Source organism: Saccostrea echinata, unplaced genomic scaffold (genome assembly GCF_033153115.1).
Source record: "Saccostrea echinata isolate AGI-Se365-2 ecotype Australia unplaced genomic scaffold, CSIRO_AGI_Sech_v1 ptg000010l, whole genome shotgun sequence".
In the NCBI taxonomy this organism is placed as follows: domain Eukaryota; kingdom Metazoa; phylum Mollusca; class Bivalvia; order Ostreida; family Ostreidae; genus Saccostrea; species Saccostrea echinata.
This window is the reverse complement of record NW_026889759.1, coordinates 7,286,519-7,300,145: the sequence shown is the minus strand read 5'-3', so window position 1 is coordinate 7,300,145 and position 13,627 is coordinate 7,286,519. Positions and strand designations below refer to the sequence as shown.

The following is a 13,627-nucleotide window of genomic DNA, read 5'->3' as shown; positions in this document are numbered from 1 at the left end:
AGGAATCCAGAAGTGCTACAAAAGCAGCCTGTTACTCACCGCTTTGGCCAATGTTGGCCGCTAGACAGGGCTGGGCAATGGGGTCGTCTCCGTCTGTGGGCTGGGCAGCTGGCTGCTTCGGCGTCGTCCCTCGTCCGGGTCCCTGAAAATATACAACTGAGAAGAGATTAGTAAAAATTCAAAACAGTGAAACAAAGCACAGAAATTCACAACAAAATAAGTTGAAAAACAAGTTAGCAGATGAAGACAGTTAGATCAGGAAAGGGCATAAAGGGGGATTGAGGGGAAGGGGGGGATGGTTAGTTATGTTAGATTAGGGGAAGTGTTTAGGAGACAGAGAAGAGAAGAAGAGACAGAAGGAAATAAATTCAAAAAGCTTCTCTATTAGGCTTCCTGGTTGCGGAATTGGATCCTGGACTTCTGCTGGGCTCTGCTGTTTGCTGTGCATCCTGTCAATTGGAAGTCAAGAGGTCAAAGGCTGATACGATCAACATCCATTGGCAAGGAAAAGATCATGAAAAGCTGCAACAAGTAGAGTGTGAATCTTACCTCCTCTTCTCTACTTGACTGCAGTTGGGATCCGTCCGGGTCGGCAGACACCTCCTCTTCGGCTAATAAAGCAAAACCAAGACATCAAAACAACTTCGTCGAGTTACAAGAATTCACCCAGTGCAAACAGCAGAGTTAAGATATCCTTAACACAAACACACAGTAATGAAAGTGCACACAGTGCAAGATGAGTACATTGCGTCTTACCTGCACGTCAGGGATTGACCCCACTCCATCACACAACTGCTGCCTGCAGGTGACGGTCTGCTCTTCTTCCACGGAACCAGACCAGTCCAACCCCCGTACCTGTTAACAAAGATGTCTACAGGTCAAAGCCCGAGTAACACACCCGCAACAAGGAATGAGTAACAAAAGTCCACAGAGTGCAAGGAGTATACAGACTGCAAGTCTCATTACCTCCAATGCTTGGGTTGGCCGCAGTGTATCCCTGAACCCTTTGCACTTCTTCCGGCAGGCCGCAGTCCGCACTCTGGATCCAGAACAGCCAAACCAGGACCTGTTAACAGCAAATGTGCAGTAGTCAAACAAGTGTGCTTAGACCAATGAAAACAGTAGAAATGAAGAAACTCCACAGAGCGGGAGGCGTGCACAATGCATCTTACCATCCTTGGCTTGGCAGTCTCCTCTTCACACCCCTGGGGATAGAGGGCTGCATCACACTGCATATCTACAGTAGAAAGACAAGACATCAAGAGAGGTCACAATCTGCTTCAAGTGAGATGAGAGAAAAAAAATCAACACGGTTAATACAGGTTTAAGACATGAATCTTACCCTCTCTTCAATGAGCGGTGGCAGTCGATCCCTGCTCTCCAGAGTGCTGCTGTACGTCTCAGTGGGATCGACGCTCCTGAAAACACACAAAGTCAGGAGGTCAAAGGAGCACCCTAGCTGCTCTGATCAAGTTATAATGCAAAACAGGAATCCAGAAGTGCTACAAAAGCAGCCTGTTACTCACCGCTTTGGCCAATGTTGGCCGCTAGACAGGGCTGGGCAATGGGGTCGTCTCCGTCTGTGGGCTGGGCGGCTGGCTGCTTCGGCGTCGTCCCTCGTCCGGGTCCCTGAAAATATACAACTGAGAAGAGATTAGTAAAAATTCAAAACAGTGAAACAAAGCACAGAAATTCACAACAAAATAAGTTGAAAAACAAGTTAGCAGATGAAGACAGTTAGATCAGGAAAGGGCATAAAGGGGGATTGAGGGGAAGGGGGGGGATGGTTAGTTATGTTAGATTAGGGGAAGTGTTTAGGAGACAGAGAAGAGAAGAAGAGACAGAAGGAAATAAATTCAAAAAGCTTCTCTATTAGGCTTCCTGGTTGCGGAATTGGATCCTGGACTTCTGCTGGGCTCTGCTGGGCTCTGCTGTTTGCTGTGCATCCTGTCAATTGGAAGTCAAGAGGTCAAAGGCTGATACGATCAACATCCATTGGCAAGGAAAAGATCATGAAAAGCTGCAACAAGTAGAGTGTGAATCTTACCTCCTCTTCTCTACTTGACTGCAGTTGGGATCCGTCCGGGTCGGCAGACACCTCCTCTTCGGCTAATAAAGCAAAACCAAGACATCAAAACAACTTCGTCGAGTTACAAGAATTCACCCAGTGCAAACAGCTGAGTTAAGATATCCTTAACACAAACACACAGTAATGAAAGTGCACACAGTGCAAGATGAGTACATTGCGTCTTACCTGCACGTCAGGGATTGACCCCACTCCATCACACAACTGCTGCCTGCAGGTGACGGTCTGCTCTTCTTCCACGGAACCAGACCAGTCCAACCCCCGTACCTGTTAACAAAGATGTCTACAGGTCAAAGCCCGAGTAACACACCCGCAACAAGGAACGAGTAACAAAAGTCCACAGAGTGCAAGGAGTATACAGACTGCAAGTCTCATTACCTCCAATGCTTGGGTTGGCCGCAGTGTATCCCTGAACCCTTTGCACTTCTTCCGGCAGGCCGCAGTCCGCACTCTGGATCCAGAACAGCCAAACCAGGACCTGTTAACAGCAAATGTGCAGTAGTCAAACAAGTGTGCTTAGACCAATGAAAACAGTAGAAATGAAGAAACTCCACAGAGCGGGAGGCGTGCACAATGCATCTTACCATCCTTGGCTTGGCAGTCTCCTCTTCACACCCCTGGGGATAGAGGGCTGCATCACACTGCATATCTACAGTAGAAAGACAAGACATCAAGAGAGGTCACAATCTGCTTCAAGTGAGATGAGAGAAAAAAAATCAACACGGTTAATACAGGTTTAAGACATGAATCTTACCCTCTCTTCAATGAGCGGTGGCAGTCGATCCCTGCTCTCCAGAGTGCTGCTGTACGTCTCAGTGGGATCGACGCTCCTGAAAACACACAAAGTCAGGAGGTCAAAGGAGCACCCTAGCTGCTCTGATCAAGTTATAATGCAAAACAGGAATCCAGAAGTGCTACAAAAGCAGCCTGTTACTCACCGCTTTGGCCAATGTTGGCCGCTAGACAGGGCTGGGCAATGGGGTCGTCTCCGTCTGTGGGCTGGGCGGCTGGCTGCTTCGGCGTCGTCCCTCGTCCGGGTCCCTGAAAATATACAACTGAGAAGAGATTAGTAAAAATTCAAAACAGTGAAACAAAGCACAGAAATTCACAACAAAATAAGTTGAAAAACAAGTTAGCAGATGAAGACAGTTAGATCAGGAAAGGGCATAAAGGGGGATTGAGGGGAAGGGGGGGGATGGTTAGTTATGTTAGATTAGGGGAAGTGTTTAGGAGACAGAGAAGAGAAGAAGAGACAGAAGGAAATAAATTCAAAAAGCTTCTCTATTAGGCTTCCTGGTTGCGGAATTGGATCCTGGACTTCTGCTGGGCTCTGCTGGGCTCTGCTGTTTGCTGTGCATCCTGTCAATTGGAAGTCAAGAGGTCAAAGGCTGATACGATCAACATCCATTGGCAAGGAAAAGATCATGAAAAGCTGCAACAAGTAGAGTGTGAATCTTACCTCCTCTTCTCTACTTGACTGCAGTTGGGATCCGTCCGGGTCGGCAGACACCTCCTCTTCGGCTAATAAAGCAAAACCAAGACATCAAAACAACTTCGTCGAGTTACAAGAATTCACCCAGTGCAAACAGCTGAGTTAAGATATCCTTAACACAAACACACAGTAATGAAAGTGCACACAGTGCAAGATGAGTACATTGCGTCTTACCTGCACGTCAGGGATTGACCCCACTCCATCACACAACTGCTGCCTGCAGGTGACGGTCTGCTCTTCTTCCACGGAACCAGACCAGTCCAACCCCCGTACCTGTTAACAAAGATGTCTACAGGTCAAAGCCCGAGTAACACACCCGCAACAAGGAACGAGTAACAAAAGTCCACAGAGTGCAAGGAGTATACAGACTGCAAGTCTCATTACCTCCAATGCTTGGGTTGGCCGCAGTGTATCCCTGAACCCTTTGCACTTCTTCCGGCAGGCCGCAGTCCGCACTCTGGATCCAGAACAGCCAAACCAGGACCTGTTAACAGCAAATGTGCAGTAGTCAAACAAGTGTGCTTAGACCAATGAAAACAGTAGAAATGAAGAAACTCCACAGAGCGGGAGGCGTGCACAATGCATCTTACCATCCTTGGCTTGGCAGTCTCCTCTTCACACCCCTGGGGATAGAGGGCTGCATCACACTGCATATCTACAGTAGAAAGACAAGACATCAAGAGAGGTCACAATCTGCTTCAAGTGAGATGAGAGAAAAAAAATCAACACGGTTAATACAGGTTTAAGACATTAATCTTACCCTCTCTTCAACGAGCGGTGGCAGTCGATCCCTGCTCTCCAGAGTGCTGCTGTACGTCTCAGTGGGATCGACGCTCCTGAAAACACACAAAGTCAGGAGGTCAAAGGAGCACCCTAGCTGCTCTGATCAAGTTATAATGCAAAACAGGAATCCAGAAGTGCTACAAAAGCAGCCTGTTACTCACCGCTTTGGCCAATGTTGGCCGCTAGACAGGGCTGGGCAATGGGGTCGTCTCCGTCTGTGGGCTGGGCGGCTGGCTGCTTCGGCGTCGTCCCTCGTCCGGATCCCTGAAAATATACAACTGAGAAGAGATTAGTAAAAATTCAAAACAGTGAAACAAAGCACAGAAATTCACAACAAAATAAGTTGAAAAACAAGTTAGCAGATGAAGACAGTTAGATCAGGAAAGGGCATAAAGGGGGATTGAGGGGAAGGGGGGGGGATGGTTAGTTATGTTAGATTAGGGGAAGTGTTTAGGAGACAGAGAAGAGAAGAAGAGACAGAAGGAAATAAATTCAAAAAGCTTCTCTATTAGGCTTCCTGGTTGCGGAATTGGATCCTGGACTTCTGCTGGGCTCTGCTGGGCTCTGCTGTTTGCTGTGCATCCTGTCAATTGGAAGTCAAGAGGTCAAAGGCTGATACGATCAACATCCATTGGCAAGGAAAAGATCATGAAAAGCTGCAACAAGTAGAGTGTGAATCTTACCTCCTCTTCTCTACTTGACTGCAGTTGGGATCCGTCCGGGTCAGCAGACACCTCCTCTTCGGCTAATAAAGCAAAACCAAGACATCAAAACAACTTCGTCGAGTTACAAGAATTCACCCAGTGCAAACAGCTGAGTTAAGATATCCTTAACACAAACACACAGTAATGAAAGTGCACACAGTGCAAGATGAGTACATTGCGTCTTACCTGCACGTCAGGGATTGACCCCACTCCATCACACAACTGCTGCCTGCAGGTGACGGTCTGCTCTTCTTCCACGGAACCAGACCAGTCCAACCCCCGTACCTGTTAACAAAGATGTCTACAGGTCAAAGCCCGAGTAACACACCCGCAACAAGGAACGAGTAACAAAAGTCCACAGAGTGCAAGGAGTATACAGACTGCAAGTCTCATTACCTCCAATGCTTGGGTTGGCCGCAGTGTATCCCTGAACCCTTTGCACTTCTTCCGGCAGGCCGCAGTCCGCACTCTGGATCCAGAACAGCCAAACCAGGACCTGTTAACAGCAAATGTGCAGTAGTCAAACAAGTGTGCTTAGACCAATGAAAACAGTAGAAATGAAGAAACTCCACAGAGCGGGAGGCGTGCACAATGCATCTTACCATCCTTGGCTTGGCAGTCTCCTCTTCACACCCCTGGGGATAGAGGGCTGCATCACACTGCATATCTACAGTAGAAAGACAAGACATCAAGAGAGGTCACAATCTGCTTCAAGTGAGATGAGAGAAAAAAAATCAACACGGTTAATACAGGTTTAAGACATGAATCTTACCCTCTCTTCAACAAGCGGTGGCAGTCGATCCCTGCTCTCCAGAGTGCTGCTGTACGTCTCAGTGGGATCGACGCTCCTGAAAACACACAAAGTCAGGAGGTCAAAGGAGCACCCTAGCTGCTCTGATCAAGTTATAATGCAAAACAGGAATCCAGAAGTGCTACAAAAGCAGCCTGTTACTCACCGCTTTGGCCAATGTTGGCCGCTAGACAGGGCTGGGCAATGGGGTCGTCTCCGTCTGTGGGCTGGGCAGCTGGCTGCTTCGGCGTCGTCCCTCGTCCGGGTCCCTGAAAATATACAACTGAGAAGAGATTAGTAAAAATTCAAAACAGTGAAACAAAGCACAGAAATTCACAACAAAATAAGTTGAAAAACAAGTTAGCAGATGAAGACAGTTAGATCAGGAAAGGGCATAAAGGGGGATTGAGGGGAAGGGGGGGATGGTTAGTTATGTTAGATTAGGGGAAGTGTTTAGGAGACAGAGAAGAGAAGAAGAGACAGAAGGAAATAAATTCAAAAAGCTTCTCTATTAGGCTTCCTGGTTGCGGAATTGGATCCTGGACTTCTGCTGGGCTCTGCTGTTTGCTGTGCATCCTGTCAATTGGAAGTCAAGAGGTCAAAGGCTGATACGATCAACATCCATTGGCAAGGAAAAGATCATGAAAAGCTGCAACAAGTAGAGTGTGAATCTTACCTCCTCTTCTCTACTTGACTGCAGTTGGGATCCGTCCGGGTCAGCAGACACCTCCTCTTCGGCTAATAAAGCAAAACCAAGACATCAAAACAACTTCGTCGAGTTACAAGAATTCACCCAGTGCAAACAGCAGAGTTAAGATATCCTTAACACAAACACACAGTAATGAAAGTGCACACAGTGCAAGATGAGTACATTGCGTCTTACCTGCACGTCAGGGATTGACCCCACTCCATCACACAACTGCTGCCTGCAGGTGACGGTCTGCTCTTCTTCCACGGAACCAGACCAGTCCAACCCCCGTACCTGTTAACAAAGATGTCTACAGGTCAAAGCCCGAGTAACACACCCGCAACAAGGAACGAGTAACAAAAGTCCACAGAGTGCAAGGAGTATACAGACTGCAAGTCTCATTACCTCCAATGCTTGGGTTGGCCGCAGTGTATCCCTGAACCCTTTGCACTTCTTCCGGCAGGCCGCAGTCCGCACTCTGGATCCAGAACAGCCAAACCAGGACCTGTTAACAGCAAATGTGCAGTAGTCAAACAAGTGTGCTTAGACCAATGAAAACAGTAGAAATGAAGAAACTCCACAGAGCGGGAGGCGTGCACAATGCATCTTACCATCCTTGGCTTGGCAGTCTCCTCTTCACACCCCTGGGGATAGAGGGCTGCATCACACTGCATATCTACAGTAGAAAGACAAGACATCAAGAGAGGTCACAATCTGCTTCAAGTGAGATGAGAGAAAAAAAATCAACACGGTTAATACAGGTTTAAGACATGAATCTTACCCTCTCTTCAATGAGCGGTGGCAGTCGATCCCTGCTCTCCAGAGTGCTGCTGTACGTCTCAGTGGGATCGACGCTCCTGAAAACACACAAAGTCAGGAGGTCAAAGGAGCACCCTAGCTGCTCTGATCAAGTTATAATGCAAAACAGGAATCCAGAAGTGCTACAAAAGCAGCCTGTTACTCACCGCTTTGGCCAATGTTGGCCGCTAGACAGGGCTGGGCAATGGGGTCGTCTCCGTCTGTGGGCTGGGCGGCTGGCTGCTTCGGCGTCGTCCCTCGTCCGGGTCCCTGAAAATATACAACTGAGAAGAGATTAGTAAAAATTCAAAACAGTGAAACAAAGCACAGAAATTCACAACAAAATAAGTTGAAAAACAAGTTAGCAGATGAAGACAGTTAGATCAGGAAAGGGCATAAAGGGGGATTGAGGGGAAGGGGGGGGATGGTTAGTTATGTTAGATTAGGGGAAGTGTTTAGGAGACAGAGAAGAGAAGAAGAGACAGAAGGAAATAAATTCAAAAAGCTTCTCTATTAGGCTTCCTGGTTGCGGAATTGGATCCTGGACTTCTGCTGGGCTCTGCTGGGCTCTGCTGTTTGCTGTGCATCCTGTCAATTGGAAGTCAAGAGGTCAAAGGCTGATACGATCAACATCCATTGGCAAGGAAAAGATCATGAAAAGCTGCAACAAGTAGAGTGTGAATCTTACCTCCTCTTCTCTACTTGACTGCAGTTGGGATCCGTCCGGGTCGGCAGACACCTCCTCTTCGGCTAATAAAGCAAAACCAAGACATCAAAACAACTTCGTCGAGTTACAAGAATTCACCCAGTGCAAACAGCTGAGTTAAGATATCCTTAACACAAACACACAGTAATGAAAGTGCACACAGTGCAAGATGAGTACATTGCGTCTTACCTGCACGTCAGGGATTGACCCCACTCCATCACACAACTGCTGCCTGCAGGTGACGGTCTGCTCTTCTTCCACGGAACCAGACCAGTCCAACCCCCGTACCTGTTAACAAAGATGTCTACAGGTCAAAGCCCGAGTAACACACCCGCAACAAGGAACGAGTAACAAAAGTCCACAGAGTGCAAGGAGTATACAGACTGCAAGTCTCATTACCTCCAATGCTTGGGTTGGCCGCAGTGTATCCCTGAACCCTTTGCACTTCTTCCGGCAGGCCGCAGTCCGCACTCTGGATCCAGAACAGCCAAACCAGGACCTGTTAACAGCAAATGTGCAGTAGTCAAACAAGTGTGCTTAGACCAATGAAAACAGTAGAAATGAAGAAACTCCACAGAGCGGGAGGCGTGCACAATGCATCTTACCATCCTTGGCTTGGCAGTCTCCTCTTCACACCCCTGGGATAGAGGGCTGCATCACACTGCATATCTACAGTAGAAAGACAAGACATCAAGAGAGGTCACAATCTGCTTCAAGTGAGATGAGAGAAAAAAAATCAACACGGTTAATACAGGTTTAAGACATTAATCTTACCCTCTCTTCAATGAGCGGTGGCAGTCGATCCCTGCTCTCCAGAGTGCTGCTGTACGTCTCAGTGGGATCGACGCTCCTGAAAACACACAAAGTCAGGAGGTCAAAGGAGCACCCTAGCTGCTCTGATCAAGTTATAATGCAAAACAGGAATCCAGAAGTGCTACAAAAGCAGCCTGTTACTCACCGCTTTGGCCAATGTTGGCCGCTAGACAGGGCTGGGCAATGGGGTCGTCTCCGTCTGTGGGCTGGGCGGCTGGCTGCTTCGGCGTCGTCCCTCGTCCGGGTCCCTGAAAATATACAACTGAGAAGAGATTAGTAAAAATTCAAAACAGTGAAACAAAGCACAGAAATTCACAACAAAATAAGTTGAAAAACAAGTTAGCAGATGAAGACAGTTAGATCAGGAAAGGGCATAAAGGGGGATTGAGGGGAAGGGGGGGGATGGTTAGTTATGTTAGATTAGGGGAAGTGTTTAGGAGACAGAGAAGAGAAGAAGAGACAGAAGGAAATAAATTCAAAAAGCTTCTCTATTAGGCTTCCTGGTTGCGGAATTGGATCCTGGACTTCTGCTGGGCTCTGCTGGGCTCTGCTGTTTGCTGTGCATCCTGTCAATTGGAAGTCAAGAGGTCAAAGGCTGATACGATCAACATCCATTGGCAAGGAAAAGATCATGAAAAGCTGCAACAAGTAGAGTGTGAATCTTACCTCCTCTTCTCTACTTGACTGCAGTTGGGATCCGTCCGGGTCAGCAGACACCTCCTCTTCGGCTAATAAAGCAAAACCAAGACATCAAAACAACTTCGTCGAGTTACAAGAATTCACCCAGTGCAAACAGCTGAGTTAAGATATCCTTAACACAAACACACAGTAATGAAAGTGCACACAGTGCAAGATGAGTACATTGCGTCTTACCTGCACGTCAGGGATTGACCCCACTCCATCACACAACTGCTGCCTGCAGGTGACGGTCTGCTCTTCTTCCACGGAACCAGACCAGTCCAACCCCCGTACCTGTTAACAAAGATGTCTACAGGTCAAAGCCCGAGTAACACACCCGCAACAAGGAACGAGTAACAAAAGTCCACAGAGTGCAAGGAGTATACAGACTGCAAGTCTCATTACCTCCAATGCTTGGGTTGGCCGCAGTGTATCCCTGAACCCTTTGCACTTCTTCCGGCAGGCCGCAGTCCGCACTCTGGATCCAGAACAGCCAAACCAGGACCTGTTAACAGCAAATGTGCAGTAGTCAAACAAGTGTGCTTAGACCAATGAAAACAGTAGAAATGAAGAAACTCCACAGAGCGGGAGGCGTGCACAATGCATCTTACCATCCTTGGCTTGGCAGTCTCCTCTTCACACCCCTGGGGATAGAGGGCTGCATCACACTGCATATCTACAGTAGAAAGACAAGACATCAAGAGAGGTCACAATCTGCTTCAAGTGAGATGAGAGAAAAAAAATCAACACGGTTAATACAGGTTTAAGACATGAATCTTACCCTCTCTTCAATGAGCGGTGGCAGTCGATCCCTGCTCTCCAGAGTGCTGCTGTACGTCTCAGTGGGATCGACGCTCCTGAAAACACACAAAGTCAGGAGGTCAAAGGAGCACCCTAGCTGCTCTGATCAAGTTATAATGCAAAACAGGAATCCAGAAGTGCTACAAAAGCAGCCTGTTACTCACCGCTTTGGCCAATGTTGGCCGCTAGACAGGGCTGGGCAATGGGGTCGTCTCCGTCTGTGGGCTGGGCGGCTGGCTGCTTCGGCGTCGTCCCTCGTCCGGGTCCCTGAAAATATACAACTGAGAAGAGATTAGTAAAAATTCAAAACAGTGAAACAAAGCACAGAAATTCACAACAAAATAAGTTGAAAAACAAGTTAGCAGATGAAGACAGTTAGATCAGGAAAGGGCATAAAGGGGGATTGAGGGGAAGGGGGGGGATGGTTAGTTATGTTAGATTAGGGGAAGTGTTTAGGAGACAGAGAAGAGAAGAAGAGACAGAAGGAAATAAATTCAAAAAGCTTCTCTATTAGGCTTCCTGGTTGCGGAATTGGATCCTGGACTTCTGCTGGGCTCTGCTGGGCTCTGCTGTTTGCTGTGCATCCTGTCAATTGGAAGTCAAGAGGTCAAAGGCTGATACGATCAACATCCATTGGCAAGGAAAAGATCATGAAAAGCTGCAACAAGTAGAGTGTGAATCTTACCTCCTCTTCTCTACTTGACTGCAGTTGGGATCCGTCCGGGTCGGCAGACACCTCCTCTTCGGCTAATAAAGCAAAACCAAGACATCAAAACAACTTCGTCGAGTTACAAGAATTCACCCAGTGCAAACAGCTGAGTTAAGATATCCTTAACACAAACACACAGTAATGAAAGTGCACACAGTGCAAGATGAGTACATTGCGTCTTACCTGCACGTCAGGGATTGACCCCACTCCATCACACAACTGCTGCCTGCAGGTGACGGTCTGCTCTTCTTCCACGGAACCAGACCAGTCCAACCCCCGTACCTGTTAACAAAGATGTCTACAGGTCAAAGCCCGAGTAACACACCCGCAACAAGGAACGAGTAACAAAAGTCCACAGAGTGCAAGGAGTATACAGACTGCAAGTCTCATTACCTCCAATGCTTGGGTTGGCCGCAGTGTATCCCTGAACCCTTTGCACTTCTTCCGGCAGGCCGCAGTCCGCACTCTGGATCCAGAACAGCCAAACCAGGACCTGTTAACAGCAAATGTGCAGTAGTCAAACAAGTGTGCTTAGACCAATGAAAACAGTAGAAATGAAGAAACTCCACAGAGCGGGAGGCGTGCACAATGCATCTTACCATCCTTGGCTTGGCAGTCTCCTCTTCACACCCCTGGGGATAGAGGGCTGCATCACACTGCATATCTACAGTAGAAAGACAAGACATCAAGAGAGGTCACAATCTGCTTCAAGTGAGATGAGAGAAAAAAAATCAACACGGTTAATACAGGTTTAAGACATTAATCTTACCCTCTCTTCAACGAGCGGTGGCAGTCGATCCCTGCTCTCCAGAGTGCTGCTGTACGTCTCAGTGGGATCGACGCTCCTGAAAACACACAAAGTCAGGAGGTCAAAGGAGCACCCTAGCTGCTCTGATCAAGTTATAATGCAAAACAGGAATCCAGAAGTGCTACAAAAGCAGCCTGTTACTCACCGCTTTGGCCAATGTTGGCCGCTAGACAGGGCTGGGCAATGGGGTCGTCTCCGTCTGTGGGCTGGGCGGCTGGCTGCTTCGGCGTCGTCCCTCGTCCGGATCCCTGAAAATATACAACTGAGAAGAGATTAGTAAAAATTCAAAACAGTGAAACAAAGCACAGAAATTCACAACAAAATAAGTTGAAAAACAAGTTAGCAGATGAAGACAGTTAGATCAGGAAAGGGCATAAAGGGGGATTGAGGGGAAGGGGGGGGGATGGTTAGTTATGTTAGATTAGGGGAAGTGTTTAGGAGACAGAGAAGAGAAGAAGAGACAGAAGGAAATAAATTCAAAAAGCTTCTCTATTAGGCTTCCTGGTTGCGGAATTGGATCCTGGACTTCTGCTGGGCTCTGCTGGGCTCTGCTGTTTGCTGTGCATCCTGTCAATTGGAAGTCAAGAGGTCAAAGGCTGATACGATCAACATCCATTGGCAAGGAAAAGATCATGAAAAGCTGCAACAAGTAGAGTGTGAATCTTACCTCCTCTTCTCTACTTGACTGCAGTTGGGATCCGTCCGGGTCAGCAGACACCTCCTCTTCGGCTAATAAAGCAAAACCAAGACATCAAAACAACTTCGTCGAGTTACAAGAATTCACCCAGTGCAAACAGCTGAGTTAAGATATCCTTAACACAAACACACAGTAATGAAAGTGCACACAGTGCAAGATGAGTACATTGCGTCTTACCTGCACGTCAGGGATTGACCCCACTCCATCACACAACTGCTGCCTGCAGGTGACGGTCTGCTCTTCTTCCACGGAACCAGACCAGTCCAACCCCCGTACCTGTTAACAAAGATGTCTACAGGTCAAAGCCCGAGTAACACACCCGCAACAAGGAACGAGTAACAAAAGTCCACAGAGTGCAAGGAGTATACAGACTGCAAGTCTCATTACCTCCAATGCTTGGGTTGGCCGCAGTGTATCCCTGAACCCTTTGCACTTCTTCCGGCAGGCCGCAGTCCGCACTCTGGATCCAGAACAGCCAAACCAGGACCTGTTAACAGCAAATGTGCAGTAGTCAAACAAGTGTGCTTAGACCAATGAAAACAGTAGAAATGAAGAAACTCCACAGAGCGGGAGGCGTGCACAATGCATCTTACCATCCTTGGCTTGGCAGTCTCCTCTTCACACCCCTGGGGATAGAGGGCTGCATCACACTGCATATCTACAGTAGAAAGACAAGACATCAAGAGAGGTCACAATCTGCTTCAAGTGAGATGAGAGAAAAAAAATCAACACGGTTAATACAGGTTTAAGACATGAATCTTACCCTCTCTTCAACAAGCGGTGGCAGTCGATCCCTGCTCTCCAGAGTGCTGCTGTACGTCTCAGTGGGATCGACGCTCCTGAAAACACACAAAGTCAGGAGGTCAAAGGAGCACCCTAGCTGCTCTGATCAAGTTATAATGCAAAACAGGAATCCAGAAGTGCTACAAAAGCAGCCTGTTACTCACCGCTTTGGCCAATGTTGGCCGCTAGACAGGGCTGGGCAATGGGGTCGTCTCCGTCTGTGGGCTGGGCGGCTGGCTGCTTCGGCGTCGTCCCTCGTCCGGGTCCCTGAAAATATACAACTGAGAAGAG

The 13,627-nt window shown here is 47.9% G+C and overlaps 3 long non-coding RNA genes across 3 annotated transcripts; all 3 read right to left on the bottom strand.

The window, feature by feature from the left end:
* Positions 1-4,809: 4,809 nt before the first annotated feature.
* LOC133184664 (uncharacterized) lies at positions 4,810-5,322 on the bottom strand. The gene is made up of 3 exons (XR_009720833.1): positions 5,252-5,322; positions 5,045-5,106; positions 4,810-4,944 (listed from the first exon to the last, which is right to left on the bottom strand). It is a non-coding gene; the product is annotated as an uncharacterized LOC133184664 (long non-coding RNA).
* A 3,969-nt stretch (positions 5,323-9,291) lies between these two features.
* On the bottom strand, positions 9,292-9,804 carry LOC133184663 (uncharacterized). The gene is made up of 3 exons (XR_009720832.1): positions 9,734-9,804; positions 9,527-9,588; positions 9,292-9,426 (listed from the first exon to the last, which is right to left on the bottom strand). It is a non-coding gene; the product is annotated as an uncharacterized LOC133184663 (long non-coding RNA).
* Positions 9,805-12,288: 2,484 nt separating this feature from the next.
* Positions 12,289-12,801, bottom strand: LOC133184662 (uncharacterized). Its single transcript, XR_009720831.1, has 3 exons — positions 12,731-12,801; positions 12,524-12,585; positions 12,289-12,423 (listed from the first exon to the last, which is right to left on the bottom strand). It is a non-coding gene; the product is annotated as an uncharacterized LOC133184662 (long non-coding RNA).
* Positions 12,802-13,627: the final 826 nt, after the last annotated feature.